Source organism: Erpetoichthys calabaricus, chromosome 1, assembly GCF_900747795.2.
Source record: "Erpetoichthys calabaricus chromosome 1, fErpCal1.3, whole genome shotgun sequence".
Classification (NCBI taxonomy): domain Eukaryota; kingdom Metazoa; phylum Chordata; class Cladistia; order Polypteriformes; family Polypteridae; genus Erpetoichthys; species Erpetoichthys calabaricus.
In genome coordinates, this window is record NC_041394.2 from 150,007,249 (window position 1) to 150,021,425 (window position 14,177).

The following is a 14,177-nucleotide window of genomic DNA, read 5'->3' on the forward strand; positions in this document are numbered from 1 at the left end:
TCTTCAGGCAAGATGTAATGTTACTGCTCCTATAAAGTTCTCATTGATCTCTTGGTTGCTGTCTTGATGAGTTTTGGCTTTTGCCCAGTCATTAATTTCTCTCTCTATATATATAGTAGGAGGAGAACAGTCATCCCGGCTGGGAAGGATGATGTGCTATTACCCAGACGGGGAAATAACTTTATGCCCAGCCGGACTGATACTTTGAACGAACCGTTGGAAGCTGAGATTCAGTACATGTTCCATTTCCCATACACCAGGTGGCAGTGTTCCTCATATGGCAACCCAGCTGAGACACCCACAGGGGGGCATGAGAATTGGAGTCCAGAAGTCCAACTCTATCAAGGTCCCTGGGTCTCAGTAGATGGGGCTGTCAGGGGAGGACCTCCCTACTTCCTTTATGGCACAGAAGTGCATCCCAGAAGACATGGCATGACCACAGAAGCATTCCTGGATATGGCATAAACGAAAGCCCACTGCCACACATAGATGAGTCAGAGGACAAAACTCAGTGGAGGTGAAGAAGGAGGAAGAATTGTTGATTTACTGTGATTTATTGTATAATTGTGGTTTGTTATTGGAAGGATTGTGAAGAGGTGTCTGGGAAAGGAAAAAAATCTTTTATTTTATCCTAATAACGTGTAATGTTTTACTGTGTTTGTAGTTTGGGGCTCTGTGGTGCCCCCTTGTGCTTACTATATATATATAATAGGAGCTGTGCCCCCTACTCGCTTCGTTCGCCCACCCCACAACTCCCACCCCGGGGGCGCACTTCTTGCTAGCTCGTGTGACGTTAAAGTGTCTCTGAGAAATTGTTTGTAAGTAGGGCGTGACGTGCAAGAAGTCTCGCGGGACTTCAAAGTGTCTCTCCGAGATGATCTCATCTCAACCCAAAATTTTTATATATACTATATATATATATATATACAGTACGTGTGTGTAAATTTATGTATATATACTGCATAAAACAACCAGCAATACACTGACTCACATATTAACATCCTTTTATTTAGCTCATAAACTATATGGCTATATGGTGTATTATGGCTTGGATAACATAAATAATACTAACAATATTCTATGTAGAAATACTGCATATGTCTTGCACATTCAGTGTAAATGTACATATATTTATTTCATAATCTGTTTTTGCACTGTGACATTACAGGATCTTCAAGGAACACATAAGCTCCCAACAAATGCAATTTAAGGACACTGGCCATTTCGTCAATATTGACAGTATATTTTGCAGGCTATAGGGGGAAAAATCTCTGGAGAAAACTGCTGGAAGTGATACTGGGGACCCACTACTCTAATAATGAATCTGGAAAACTTTCCATATGTCCGATTTCATATTAACTGGTATTTACACGTAGCTGTTTTTCTTTTTTTAAACACAAATGACTTGTCATTTGCTAGCAGAACATCCACATGTTCTTCTTCTTCTTCTTTCAGCTGCTCCCGTTAGGGGTTGCCACAGCGGATTATCTTCTTCCATATCTTTCTGTCCTCTGCATCTTGTTCTGTTACACCCATCACCTGCAGAACATTCACATGTTGAGCTGCTAAATTTTTACACTGTACACGCTTAATTGACTTTCAGGCGTTTTGTCAGATCAAAATGCACATTATATATATATATATATATATATATATATATATATATATATATATATATATATATATATATATATATGTGTGTGTGTGTGGGGGGGGGGGGGTGCGTGTGTGTTTATGTGTGTATTCATCTTTTAAATATAATCCTCAGTTTTGTTTTACCTCCACTCGGGAAATGCATTACACATTTCACGTCAATTTTCAATGAGGGCTCAGATAAACTCGTACTGCTTTAAGGCAGGTACAAATCCAGACAAACATTCACGATTTTCCAAATAGTTTATCATCTCCTTTCCTCTGCACTTCGCGGTCAGCGAGGAGTGGCAGACGCGCATGTGCGGGGCGCGTCGAGTTTGGTTTCGCTTAGCAACCGGATGAGCGGCATTTGAAGCACGCAGAGATTACAGAGCTCGAGAGATTATGCGTAGTAACCCTCTTAAATCGAGGAAAAACGAAGCAGCGAAGGAGGGATCGCCACCGGCGTTCTTCATTCGCGGGCCATGGTGATGACCTCGCGATCCAATGCACTTCTTTGCCCGGAGGATGCCTGCCTAAATGTGGCTGACTGGAGTGAGCGAGTGGAGAAAGGTGGAGATATCCTGAAGCGTGACTGAGCGTGGGGGTTCTCTCTCTGTCTAAGCGGCCATGTTAACTAAGAAACTCGGCGCCGCCGCCGCTACCGTCTACCCGACTGGTAAGGAGTAACATGTCCCTGCAGGCACTCTGCATCCTTGTTCGCCGCTAAGAACGACTGCTTATGCTAGGCAAGGCATGTACTATTCCATTTTTGAGTAGTGACAGTGTACGGCTTGAACTGTACGCTGCAAACTTTTGGAGGGGACCATGGGGGGATTGAAAGGAGTGACGTAACGTCACGTAAAGCAAGTCAACGGTGTGTGCGCGATTTCTGCCTCCCTCTTTAAAACAAGAATGCAATGTGCTGCTTGTTTCACGCCACATCAGGGCGCTACAGAACCGATGGAGCTCGCTCAGGAGCTAATTTCGAGAGGTGTTTTGTGTGGATCTCCCCATCCCCCTTGCTCCTCCTTTTTAACATTTATTTTACAAATCATCTGGTTGCAGAGACAGCCAAGAGAGTTGATTTCACAGAGCAGGGGAGGGGTCTTTCTGCTCACTGTGTCCCAGGAGGGTGTGAGGTCCACAAATAGCAATCAGAGTGATAAAGCTTCGAGCCACCAGGGTGTCACTCGCACACTCGCGCACGGCTGGCCGCGAGGAGCCACGCATATATGGAACATTTCTCTGAGGTGCGCTAATCGCAAGGGGGGGTGGGGGTGAATGAATTGTTCACTCACCTTTGTTTTGTGCAGCCATGGCAGCTCGGCCAGCTTTTGTTGATCAATTTGCATTTTTATTTGCGAGGTAGGTGTCATCTGGTGTGGAACAAGCGTTGCTGTCACATTCGGCATCGTCTTCTGATGCTTTTCACTTTTTGTTATATTGGCATATTTCTTTAATGCAATACTGACATCGGGCTTTTGTCTCACCACTTTTGTATTTTACTCAAGCTGCAGATGATGTACTTTTATTCACCGTCACTGTTTTGTGTAAGCATATCGTTTTTGAAAGATTTCGCCTTAGCGGCGACCAGTGATTCACTGGCCGCTTTCTAGTGATGGTAGTGGTCATCACAATTACGATTTTAATTGGTTTTCCGAAAATGTCAAGTTTGCGCTATTAGAATTTGTATTTTTTGGATTTCTTGATTAGTCGTGTTACTTGTTGCAAGGTATATTTTATTTACACCGTATTTTCAGGATATGAACTAATATTTTTGTAATATGAATTTCTAGCCTCCCAGTCTCTTCGTTGCCTGTGTTCTTGTACACATTATTAGTATTAAATTTGTGGCTTTTTTCAAATATTCTTTATTTTGGGGGACGTTCGATTCTCATTTTCACGTTTTCGTTTTGAACATTTTTTTTTCTTTTTTGTTAATGCATTTACATAACCATACCTGAAACTCAATATTAGATTTTTACATTTTTTCTGTTGTGGCATCCGATGAATCGAATGCTGCAAATGGGTCTGTGGTAGCCCAATTTAGAGAAATAACTAAAAAGAATTTGTGTTTGGTTTATGTACAATATATGTATATTGATATGCATATGTGCTGTATTTGCATATTTTTTATATAATATCTAATACAGAACCCTATACAGATATACATATAAATCGTTTGTGTGTATATTAATATGTGTAAATAATAATTTGTTAAGTGCATTAATTCTGTCATGACTGTTTTCCAAGCCATTTTCAGTTAGGACTTATTATTTGTTAATGACACCATGAAGAAACGTGTAAAGATGACTTACTCTAAATAACTCTATATACTGTATGCTGTAGTTACATTGCCCAAATGCTCAGATCTGTTTCTTTCAAGTGGGTGATAACTCTACTGCAGTGTTCTTTTAATCGCTGGATTTTATTGCCCTACCATGTTATATTGTTTTTCATGGTTATTGTGAGCTTTATAGTTTTTGATTGATGTTCCCTTTACTCAACACAGTTAAGCTAGTTATTTTTGTATGGTTTCCTTTGTAAAATTGTGTCTTACAATTTGTTTTGTGTAATTTGGAGAGTACATTTTTTTAAAAGTTTGTTTTTTCACTCTTTCTCTAATAGAAGTGGGGATCCCTTATCGTTTTTCATGGGCATTTTCAGTTTTAGGTTCTAGGGATAGAACTTTGGGCTACCTTAGTATAGCTCCTTACAGTGTAAATTTTGTTTATAAGCCGTTTTCAAAGAATGTATCAAAATTTATGTGAAAAAGAAATCAAGTTGTATTAAAAAACAAACAAAATATTTGTGTTGCAGTAAAACAAATGGAGTTGTATGCCCAAGGGTAATTGTTGGTCTACAGTAGTTTTATAGACAGTGATAATGGGCAGCGCCATGGTATGAATAATTATTTATGTCTTATATAATTAAAACTGTTCTGTATGTTTTTGTCACTTCACTCAAAGCTTGCAACCAATTTCTGTAGTAGGAGATTTTTGTTTGGAATAAGATGCTAATTCCTCTGTCTTTTTCTCCCTCTGTCTTCTTACAGCCGGAGAGGAGCCCCGCCCACTACAGTCTTCCCCTGGGGTTGGTGCGGGGGATCTCCTGGCCACCACTCAGACTGACCCTCCATCCCCCATCTCACTGCCACCCTCAGGAATATCAACACGCACTCGGTAAGGGGCAGCTGAACACATAAAAGCATGAACTGAAAGCAGGTATATTCCATTCAGTGATAAAACTGACTTGCAGACGATATATAAAATTAAATGCATTGGTTGGTTTCATTTTCTCACACTGTGAGGAAGGCACTTTTTTATTTAAGTCTGGGATTTGCTCTGAATTTGTGACTATTTCATTATTTATTAGTATGTACAGTGTTCATGTCTTTGTGATAAATGCATGTCTTGCTATTTAAACAAAGCTTCAGCAAAGTAAATGTGCCATTTTGTTAACACCTAATATACATAATGCTAAGTTTATCAGTTATGTTCACTGTATGAGAATTGTACATGTATCATATTTAGCAGAGGCACCAAATGTGCCAGGCTTGCTGAGTAGGCGGATAGCTGGCAGTTATTTAGGTGCATAGTGGTCAGATAGAAGCAACATATTCCTAAGCATTTTGTGGAGCAATGGATTATTTTTTACTGTTCCAGACACAGCTTGGTTTATTTATTTATTTGTTTTTACTCATTGTGTTAACACAATGACTCACAAAGTTAGTAGTGCGCTGTAAGTTTTTCATGTGTGAGTGGAATGGATATTAATGCTCGGCTGTTTATGTGTGACTTTCTTGCCTTCAGCCTGCAAATATTAATTAATGTAATATTATTATATTTAATAAACAATTGTTCAGATACTTTGTCTGGCATTAGAATCTGTCTCTTTGATGCATCGTTTGTACTTGATATCTTAGCAAATGGAAGTGACTAGATTATAATGCTTAAACTTGTCATTTCCACTCCATCCAGCTTGCTATACTACATTTTATATTTTAGTAACTATTCAATCTTGCGTGAATCTTTTTTGAAATTAAAGGATGTTTTTGGTTTACATTCGATGATATATGTGGTATCTTGTGGAGACCTGTTTCATGAATGAGAGGCAGCTCTGTGCTTAGGTTCTTTGGAATGTGACAACATTATGAGGTATTGGCAAGTGACATTCCTTGCCAAGTATGTGCTCATGAAGTAGTACAGGAGATGTGACTATATTCCTTGGTTGACCTTGACTTTTTTACTCTCAGTTTCAAGTTGCCACATTTGTACTGTCTGGGTATTAGTGCAATTTGTGGATCAGTAGGAGGCATAACAAACTATCTGGTTAAAAACACAGATAATGCACTTAATTTTTTTTACCGTTTTAAACAGTGATAAATATGACATTTGTAATATTACCCGCTTTTAAAGATGGATTTTACATTATCGATTTCTTAGCACATATTTTTAAAATGTTTGGGATGTAAATTTCATTTTCACTTGGTAATATGCTTTAACCAAGTCATTTACTTATTGTAACCAAAACACATAATATTCACTTGGGCATTTTTAGTGTTGTGGTCCTGTAAATTGTGATAAGCTGACAAATGAGTTTTGTATCTTGTTGTATTTAAAAAGGTACATTTAGTTTGATTTTTGCAGCAATGATGAAATAATGGTGTTTTGCATTATAAAAGTATTATAGAGAGAAAAGTATGTTGACAAATGTATATTAAGCCAGTGTAAATCATTTCAATGTCACTGATTGAATATGAAAATATACATTAACATGACTACTGATCATTTTTCATTTTAATAAATCCCATGATTGAGTTAGTATATTTGCTTACATGTCCCTTTGTTGACCTTTGTTCATTAAATCAACATATAATGAACTAATATTATTATCTTTCACAGGAAACAATATCATCATACACTTTACAGAGAAAAGCATTGATATAATTTAGCATAAAATATAAGAAAGATACAATAAAATCTAACAGAACAATGAATGATAACAGCATATTAGTGTATAATCATGAGAATAATAAGTACATTGTTTTCTGCCAGCTTTGAATGTTGAGGTTTGATATGGGACCCAGATTCTTTTATTGGCTAGCAATATACTCATTAACCATCCATAGCTATCTTTAACTGGTACACTCAAAATTACCTGATTATTGTACACATACCATTAAACCAAGCACCTCAAATACATTTTCAAGATGGCTATAAGGTGAAGGAATGCAAAGATTTCAAGGTGGGTGGTAAGTTAAAAAAAAAAAAAAAAGTTACTGATTAGCTATACTTTTTCCACCTTCCTACAGTTAAAAATCACAGAAATAAAGAAAGTTAAACAAATAAAATAGTGAAAGACCTTCAGTTTAGAGTATTTTCAGGTGCAGACTGAAGGATTTGTACATACTAAAAATCAGTGATAAAGCTTCCAACAACAAAGTTTACAGGGTCTATTTTAGCTGTTCTTATTATAATTTTTAGATTTTAATGACAATTTGCAGGAGGCATCTTACTGTTTTAATTTTTATTAATTTAATTTTCTAGCCTTATTGGATCCATCTATTGTGTACTTCATTGACCAAAACTCATTGAATTTAATATGGCTAAAATTTCAAAAATACGCAACTTCAACTTATTTAGCTGAAATCTAAAAAACTCCTTTTGTGCACTATCAGTATTAAATACTGATGTTTTACTTGAAGTAAATATGTAGTATGTATAGTATATTGTGTATAGTATTGAATCAAACTGCATCTCCGAAAGGGTCAACAAATTGCAGTGACTGCCCTCCTGTCATGAACCTCAATACTGTCACACCCCCGCTGTCATACTTAAAAGGGCCATATGATTCAGGATTGTTGATTTGCAGGTATTCAATCCTATTGCTTTATCTTGGTCATGTCAAGTCTATACCTGGGGCCTTTAGGCATTTTGTTTTCAGAACCCTTACTGCACTGGTTAGTTACCACAACCTGCCAATATCCTTTTTCCAACCACTGAGAGATTTTCTATTCATCCTAGGGCTTCACTAGGTTCTGTACCCTATTCCACCCTCTCCTCCATGGCAACTTATCACCAACTAGACATCTCATCACAGTTTTGATTAGTGTTGTCAGATAACAACAAAAAAAAATGTTAATCATAATGTTTACTGTGATTACACTTATGTTATCATAGCTAAAAGTTGTTCAGTAAAATTCCCAGTCAAAGTTTTTTTCAGTTTAAAAGAATATTTAAATGTTTTAAAAGATAAATCAGAAACAATAAAGTGTTCAAATAACATGTTTATTTGATAATGTCAAACAAGATCAATGAAATATGTTAAAGTCTGAAAAGAAGATTTGCCCAAGTCAGAATTCTCAGACTATTCCTAGATATCTACTGTATGTTGGCCAGTTCTTGTAAGTCAGTTCTTGCTGTTAAGCGAATATTTCACATACATATGCTATGAATTATTTATAATGTAGAAGTGTAACTTTATTTGAATTTAAGACAAAAATTCATTTTTGGTCATATTTTCACTTGTGTTATTGTGCATCCTAAAGTTTGTTTGAAATAAAGACAAAAAAAACCAAATGATAAAGAGTATTCATTTTTATTTATAAAAAAATTTCATTTTTACCTCAGAAGATAAAACATGTACAACTGTAACATTTAGCACATAATCAACTTTTAATTAAGATATTTTTATAAAAATCAGCTCCAAGCAAGCCTACATAGAATAATCACTGTTGTCTATAAACTCCTCCTTGTAGTGAGAAGCTCTGAAAATATAAAAGTTTTACAATGACCTTTACAGACCTTCAGTAGTTGAATTTCCTCTCTTTAGAGGAAATTTCAAATGCAATGAAATATATGAAGTTGCAAACAACCTCGAATGAGAGGCCCTATAGCTTAGGAAAGCAAGAGTGGTATGTTATAGGTATAGAGTACTAACATTTAAGTAGTTTGTATGTTGTGCAGTATGTAAATATTGGCAGCTGTTAGACATGCCTTTATACTATAAACCCCATTGTTCTGCATCATAATAAAAAGTATTTCTACACATAAATGGAGCTGAAAGCTAAATGTGGCATAGCCAATTTCATCTTTGACCCAGTTTACTTTTTAATATTAAGGTTGTGCAAAGAATAACTTGGCTTTATCCCACTGACCTATGTGTTCCCTTCTTGTAAGTATATTGATATATTATTCTCAATGATAAAAAGTACAGTTATTTTTAAAACTAGCAGGGTTACCTTGCACTGACCCTAGGTAGAATAAAGTGCTGGTGCAGTTACTAAATAAAATCCCCCGAGGGAAAAATGTTGGCCCCAAACCAACATTTCACAGACTAAACACACAGTGGAAATATGTTTGCATACCTGTGCCGAGTCCTGCAAATGCCTTGGAGGTGCAGTTGCTAAATAAGGTTCTCCAAGGGAAAAAACCTTCGAAAGGGAAAAAAGTGCTAGAAGCAAACATGCAATCCCCTATTGGATCAGAGTACAGTTTAAAGCATAGTTTAATTATACTGTAGTATATCAAGGTTTATATTAATTCTGCATTAAACAGACATTTGACCTGACTGCATAACATATTTCTGCAATGCTGAAGTCTGTTATTGAACAGGATTAGAAGTATTTTGCCAGTACCTTTTTGTATGGCACTAGCTGTGCTACCCGTCTAAGATGGGTTTCAACATTGACCTCGGTGTTAATGGTTGAGGTGTGCCATTCAATTAATATGTCACTGTTATGTACATTTTGGTATGGGATTTGTGAAAGCAGTGTTAATGTTTGTGATGCACAATATTTTGGAATGACAGAGACATAGCAAATGGACGGACACACAGACTTATCATTTAATCAAGGTGGCTATTTGGCTTGGAGAGTTTAAAAAAATAAATAAATAAATAAATAAATAAATAAGTATAGACATTCCATAGAAACAGGCACTTCTTTGAGTAGAACTTGACATTATTGTTCATTGACATTTGAGTGTGTATGTGTGTGTGTTTTTTTAAATTTTTATTAATATTTCTACTCTGGGATAGTTTTATATACAATAGATGTCACTATCCAGTTTTAAAGTGTGAATATTTACCTCCATATTGGACATACAAGAATTTTTTTTTCAAGGAAAAGGATATTTGGTTTACATAATCGAGCAGTCAGAATCCATCTTCCTATGGAATTCATCAATACACCATAAAAGCATAAAAATATTTTCTGTTCCATATTTGCATTCTTGTCTTATTAAACTGCTGTGGAGATTATGCCACTTTTTTGTCCAGTTTACTGAACCTGATAGAATACACACCTCATCTGATATAGTCAGGATCCAAACAGCTTCACTTTAGTAGGCTAAATATTTAAATAGATGCTGATTGTGAGTTACATCCATCCACCTTTATTGCAAAACTGTATTATACTTCTTGGAGAACAAGAGCTCCTTTTGGCAAGAATCAAACCTGAGACTCAAACCGAAGTGGAAAGCCAGGCAATTGCAGGGTCTCTTCACTGCAATCACTCATATTTAACTTGACATGTACGTCTTTGGTTGGAAACGAATTCCAATGATTAGAAGAAAAAACTCAACGAAAAGCAGTAAATCCAGTGAACAAAATAGTACTCAGAAATGTCTCCAAAGAAACTCACTCAATGAACCACCCAGAACTAAAAAAAAAAATTAAAAAGTTGACTTTCTGCCATAGTAGATAAAATTAGTTATATAATATGTAAATATTGAAAAATACACTTATAAATTTGAGAACAGTTACTGTCATAACTTAATAAATGATCATTTGTGAAATTCACCTGGAATCACTTCCCAGCCTTATTTTTTTGGACAAAATACAAGGAACATAGTATAACAATAAAAAAAGCATTAAAGCAAAATAAGTAATTAAAATTGACAGGGAAAACCTAATTAGACAAAAAATAAATAACAATACTAACAGAAATGATTGTAATATATTAATCAAATAATTAACAGGTAATTGCTTAAATAGATCAATGGTAACCTATTTAAACATTGTGTATTTATCATTTTGAGTTTGCAGGGTATTTCCAGCAGTTATTCTGTCTGTTTCGTTTAGATAGATAGATAGATAGATAGATAGATAGATAGATAGATAGATAGATAGATAGATAGATAGATAGATAGATAGATACTTTATTAGTCCCAAGGGGAAATTCACATACTCCAGCAGCAGCATACTGATACAAAAAAACAATATATTAAATTAATGAGTAATAAAAATGTAGGTAAAAACAGACAATAACTTTGAATAATGTTAACGTTTACCCTCCCAGGTGGAATTAAAGAGTCCCATAGTTTGGGGGAGGAACGATCTCCTCAGTCTGTCAGTGGAGCAGGACAGTGACAGCAGTCTGTCGCTGAAGCTGCACCTCTGTCTGGAGATGACACTGTTTAGTGGATGCAGTGGATTCTCCATCATTGATAGGAGCCTGCTGAGCGCCCGTCACTCTGCCACGGATGTCAAACTGTCCAGCTCCATACCTACAATAGAGCCTGCCTACCTCACCAGTTTATCCAGGCATGAGGCGTCCTTCTTCTTTATGCTGCCTTCCCAGCACACCACTGCGTAGAAGAGGGCATTCGCCACAACCGTCTGATAGAACATCTGCAGCATCTTATTGCAGATGTTGAAGGACGCCAGTCTTCTAAGGAAGTATAGCCGGCTCTGTCCTCTCTTGCACAGAGAATTAGTATTGGCAATCCAATCCAATTTATCATCCAACTGCACTCCCAGGTATTTATAGGTCTGTACCCTCTGCTCACAGTCACCTCTGATGATCACGGGGTCCATGAGGGGCCTGGGCCTCCTAAAATCCACCACCAGCTCCTTGGTTTTGCTGGTGTTCAGATGTAGGTGGTTTGAGTCGCACCATTTAACAAAGTCCTTGATGAGGTTCCTATACTCCTCCTCCTGCCCACTCCTGATGCAGCCCATTATAGCAGTGTCGTCAGCGAACTTTTGCACGTGGCAGGACTCCGAGTTATATTGGAAGTCCGATGTATATAGGCTGAACAGGACCGGAGAAAGTACAGTCCCCTGTGGCGCTCCTGTGTTGCTGACCACAATGTCAGACCTGCAGTTCCCGAGATACACATACTGAGGTCTGTTTGTAAGATAGTCCACAATCCATGCCACTAGGTATGAATCTACTCCCATCTCTGTCAGCTTGTCCCTAAGGAGCAGAGGTTGGATGGTGGATGGTGTTGAAGGCGCTAGAGAAGTCTAAAAACATAATTCTTACAGCACCACTACCTCTGTCCAAGTGGGAGAGTGATCGGTTTAATGTTTGCATTTCCTGTTTAACCAATGTATTTTACCCTCTGCATTTCACACAGCCCAAGTAAACTATATTGGAGCCTTTTATAAAATTAATAATATATTATTATATTATGCTGCCTTTTGATTTTATAGATTTTGATGTTATTTCTAAAGTTTGTCATGTTGCCCAATACTTCGAAGCCTTTAGGCCTGTAAGATTAGCAAAAATTAAGATTTGAATAATCCGCAGTAAAAATTAAGGGAACGCTTAAGGGATCTAAATGAATTTAATATTCAAATACAAAATCTTTACTGAGTAATACTGTGTAATTCGTTGAGAACAAAATGTTGTAAGAGCAGTCAATGGAAACCAAAATCACCCATTGAGAGCTGGATTCAACATTGCACCGAAAATCAAAAATTTAAATCACAGGCTGATCCAACTTGCGTGAATTTCTTCACAGAAACTCATAATGTGACTCAGTAGTGTGTATGGAGGTCAGCTGGAGGTCATTTTGTAGGGCTTTGGTAGTACTCCTCCTTTTTCTCCTGAAACAGTGGAGCGGCTACCGGTCTGGTTGCTGGGTTGATACTCTTCTATTGTCCTGCCCAACTCTCCTGGTGTGATGGCCCATCTCTTTTTGTTGTTTTTTTGTTTTTTTTTTATCGCTTCCACGCAAACATTGCATAGACACATATGGATGTGCCATCCTGGAGCAGCTGGACTACCTGTGCAACCTGAATTGGCTGCAAGTACCGCCTCATGCTACCCGGAGTGACAAGGACATTAGCAAAACTAGTGAAGAATTGGTCAGGAAGGATAAGGACAGAGCAATTGTCTGTGTCCACCACCTGCAAAACCATTCCCTTTTTGGAGTTTGTCTTGCTGTTGCCTCTCCAGTGCACCTGTTGTAACTTTCATTTGCACCTAAGCAGGTGAAGTTGATTCACAATCACTTATGCTACCTAACTGGACAGATTGATATCCCTGAAGCTTAATTGAGCAGTGTATATGAATATATTCTAGCAATTGTTTAATATTCTGGGTGTTAGATGTAAGTTTGTACTGTGTGTGTGTGTTGTACATTATTATTATTATTATACTTTTTATGAATTATTTTTGTCTGCAAAGCATGAAGTGTTGGTGACCTGTGCATGTGAAAACTGTAGATTTCAAATGACTGTGACATTTTAAAACACAGACCTGCATAAAAATAGGATTCTCTGCACCCATAAACTGATTTAATCAAAGACGGGAGAATTTGGAAAAAGTTTATACCATCTCTTTGTTATTGTCATGCACATTAAAAACCCATATGAAATTGCTCATGATTGCTGAAGCAAATTAAGTAGAGTCATTAATCAATTCTGTTTTTTTTCCATTAGTCTTTAGAAAAATAAAAATCTGAAAAAGAAATGCAGCTAGTAGAAGATAAATTGATACTATGCAGTGTGGAATGTCAGTTGAGTGTTCTGGACAGGCATAGCCCGCCAAGGAATAACATTTAGGACTAAACAAAAGTTATCTTCTCTTTATAAGCTTTCAGTTAAAGCAAAATGTACTTGAGCTGACATTATTTATTTATTAATATTTGTATTATTTCTTTGTTTCTAATGATTGTCTGTCTTGACATCCTGAGAAATACAAATGATTTGCTGTATGCTTTCAACCCTTGTTATTTAAATATATAATTGTTTTAAGCATATTCAGATTCAAACAGTGATTCTTAGTATAGCCTTGAACAAGTCTGTGGACTGACCTATCTCTCATTGTAATTATAGATACATATTTTTCTCTATATATTTCCTTTTTACACATTTAGTGTTCACTTAGACCACAGGTGTCCAACTCCGGTCCTCGAGGGCTGTAGTGGCTGCATGTTTTCATTCTAACCATCTTCTTCATTAGTGAGCCGTTTTTACTGCTAATTAACTTCTTTTGCTTTAGTTCTTATTAACTTGACTCAGGCCTCTTAATTGTCTCTTTTTCCTTAACACTAGAATTACCAGAGCCTACGAAAAAACTCGTATATCCGGCCCGCCTTAAATCGCTTCTTAAAACCTTTCTCACCTGTCCGCCAGCGTCTTTTGTCATCTAAATGTACTGATAAAGACAAGCTGCCAGCAGCCGGCTATTCCATCCCCACAACGACTTAGAACGTAAACAAGCTTTTCCCAGCTAATGCCTTGATTGATTATCTGGGAGTGAAGTGGAGTTTTAGAGTAGAAATAATAAGATTGTTATTTGGAACACA

General features: G+C 36.8%; 1 protein-coding gene across 3 annotated transcripts in view; it reads left to right on the forward strand.

Moving 5' to 3' along the window:
* Nucleotides 1-1,973: 1,973 nt before the first annotated feature.
* dyrk2 (dual-specificity tyrosine-(Y)-phosphorylation regulated kinase 2) overlaps nucleotides 1,974-14,177 on the forward strand; it is a 34,166-nt gene continuing 21,962 nt past the window's right edge. Inside the window, exons 1-2 of one of the 3 annotated variants that reach the window (XM_028807226.2) lie at nucleotides 1,974-2,311; nucleotides 4,691-4,817. The gene's annotated coding sequence lies outside the window, so the exon portion shown is untranslated. Of the gene's footprint in view, nucleotides 2,312-2,675; nucleotides 3,001-4,690; nucleotides 4,818-14,177 lie in introns of those variants that run through there. The other 2 variants (XM_028807252.2, XM_028807235.2) reach the window with 2 other exon arrangements.